This window comes from Cynocephalus volans, chromosome 10 (assembly GCF_027409185.1).
Source record: "Cynocephalus volans isolate mCynVol1 chromosome 10, mCynVol1.pri, whole genome shotgun sequence".
NCBI classification, from domain to species: domain Eukaryota; kingdom Metazoa; phylum Chordata; class Mammalia; order Dermoptera; family Cynocephalidae; genus Cynocephalus; species Cynocephalus volans.
In genome coordinates this window covers 132,277,767-132,280,662 of record NC_084469.1, presented here as the reverse complement: position 1 = coordinate 132,280,662, position 2,896 = coordinate 132,277,767, and the positions used below count along the sequence as shown (strand labels likewise).

The 2,896-nt window shown below is 37.3% G+C and overlaps 1 pseudogene; it reads left to right on the top strand.

Annotated features, from left to right (window-relative positions):
• Positions 1 to 717: 717 nt before the first annotated feature.
• On the top strand, positions 718 to 2,200 carry LOC134387724 (eukaryotic translation initiation factor 3 subunit M-like; annotated as a pseudogene).
• The last annotated feature ends 696 nt before the right edge of the window (positions 2,201 to 2,896 follow it).

Genomic DNA, 2,896 nt, shown 5'->3' with positions numbered 1-2,896 from the left:
TTAAGTACATTCACAATGTTGTATACCTATCACCACGATCTATTTCCAGAACTTTTTTTATTATCCCTGTATTAGTTTGCTCAGGCTGCATAACAAAATACCATAGACTTTGTGGTTTAAACAACAGAAATTCATTTTTCTCACAGTTCTGGAGGCTGGAAGTCTGAGATCGTGGTTCCAGCAGGGTCAGTTTCTGGTGAGGCCTCTCTTCCTAGCTTGCAGACAGCCACCTTCTCACTGTGTCCTCATATGGCAGAGAGAGAGCATACTCTCTGGTATCTCTTCTTATAAGAGCATGAATCATCATGAGGAACAAGACAAGGATGTATGCTATCACCACTTTTACTTAACATTATATTCGAGGCTCTGCCAGGGAAAACATGGAGGAAAAAGAAATTACAGGCATCTAAATTGGACAGGAAGAAGTAAAACCATCTACATTAGTAGACAACATAATCATCTATGTAGAATAACCAATGGAAGCAACAAAAGGTTTCTAGACTTAATGAGTGCATTTAGTGAGGTGCCCAGCACAACCTGCACACCATTAACAAGACACTATAGACACTTTTGGCTGAGATGCAACCTCCCAAGGTTGCAGAGGAAACCAACCTGCACCCAAAAGTCCTGAGTCATATAAGATCAAAATATAAAAATCAATTGCATTTTAATATACTAGCAATGAATGGTCATAAATTGACATTTTAAAAAGTCATCATGGTGATTTGTGAGGGGAGCGTCCCAGCCTTCATCAACATCAGTGAGGAAGACCAGGCTGCTGAGCTTTGTGTTTATCTGAAATCTAAAGGAGCTGAGATATCAGAAGAGAACTCAGAAGATGGATTTCATGTGGACTTAGCTCAAGTTATTGAAGCCTGTGATGTGTGTCTGAAGATGATAAACATGTTGAGAGTGTGATGCACAGCATGGTTTCCCTCCTCCTGATCCTGGAACCAGACAAGCAAGAAGCTTTGATTGAAAGCCTGTGTGACAGTTGGCCCATTGTTCACTTGGGAGAGTGCGGTGCTGACAACACCAAGCCAAGGGTTAAGATCCCCATACCAGTCATCTTTAAAAAAAAAAAACCCACATATCCAGTGGATCTGCAGCCAGTACATTTTTCCAGCAGAGATGCCAAGTATGATGACTGTTAAGTCTGTAGTGTTTTTAACAAAATGAATGCTGTCTCTCTTCAATGCAAAACTATAGTCAAATTTCGGGAAGGTGAATAACCATCTCTGAGACTGCAGTTGCTAAGCAACCTTTTCCATGGGATGGATAAGAGTACTCCAGTAAGATATACAGTGTATTGCAGACTCATTAAAGTGGCAGCATCTTGTGGGGCCATCCAGTACATTCCCACTAAGCTGGATCAAGTTAGAAAATGGATTTCTGACAAATCTCACCACTGAAAGAAAAAAAAACGCCCCCCCCCTTTTTTTTTAAAGATGACTGGTAAGGGGATCTTAACCCTTGACTTGGTGTTGTCAGCATCACGCTCTCCCAAGTGAGCCACAGGCCAGCCCTAAAACATGCCCTTTTAAGACTACTTTATGAAGCACTTGTGGATTGTAAGAAAAATGATGCTGCTTCAAAAGTCATGGTGGAATTGCTCAGAAGTTACACAGAAGACAATGCCTCCCAGGTTTGAGTTGATGCCCACAGGTGTATTGTACAAGCATTGAAAGATCCAAATGAATTTCTTTTTGACCATCTTCTTACTTTAAAACCAGTCAAGTTTTTGGAAGGCGAGCTTATTCATGATCTTTTAACCATTTTTGTGAGTGCTAAATTGGCATTATATGTCAAGTTTTATCATCTTTATTATCTTCTTTATTATCAGAATAATAAAGACTTCATTGATTCACTTGGCCTACTACATGAACAGAATATGGCAAAAATGAGACTACTTACTTTTATGGGAATGGCAGTGGAAAATAAAGAAATTTCTTTTGATACAATGTAGCATGAACTTCAGATTGGAGCTGATGACGTTGAAGCGTTTGTTATTGACGCAGTAAGAACTAAAATGGTGTGCTGCAAAATTGATCAGACCCAGAGAAAAGTAGTTGTCAGTCATAGCACACATCGGACATTTGGAAAACAGCAGTGGCAACAACTGTATGACACACTTAATGCCTGGAAACAAAACTTGAACAAAGTGAAAAACAGCCTTTTGAGCCTTTCTGATACCTGAATTTTTATGCATATAATTTTGTTCTTTTAGGGGGGTGGGAACCTAAATCATAGTAAAACAGTGTAAACTAAACTAAAAACAAACAAACAAGCAAACAAAAACCCAAAACAGTCATTACAACACCAAGGTCAAGGGTTCATATCCCCTTACTGGCCAGCTGCCAAAATAAAAAATGTCACATGAAAAGAATATGACATACTTAGGCATAAATCTGATAAAAGTTGTGCAAGATCTGTACTTAGAATATGAAAAAATTTTGCTGAGAGAAATATAAAAGAAACACGTTAAATGGAGGTATACCACTTTGTTACAGGATACAAAATCAACACACAAAGATGAGTTGCATTTCTATACACCAGCAATGTATAATATGAAAAGGAAATTAAGAAAACAATTTTATTTATAATAGCATCAAAAAGAATAAAATACTTAGGAATAAATTCAGCCAAGGAGGTGAAACTATACTGAAAACTATAAAACATCGCTAAAGAAATTAAAGACATAAATAAGTGGAAAAATATCTGTGGTCATGGATTGGAAGACTTAATATTGTTAAGATGACTATAACTCCATAAAATGATCTACAGATTCAATGCAATCCCTGTCAAAATTTCGATCTCTTTTTCTACAAAATAGAAAAACCTATCTTAAATTTCATATGGAATCTTAAAGAATACCAAATAGCCAACTATCTTGAAA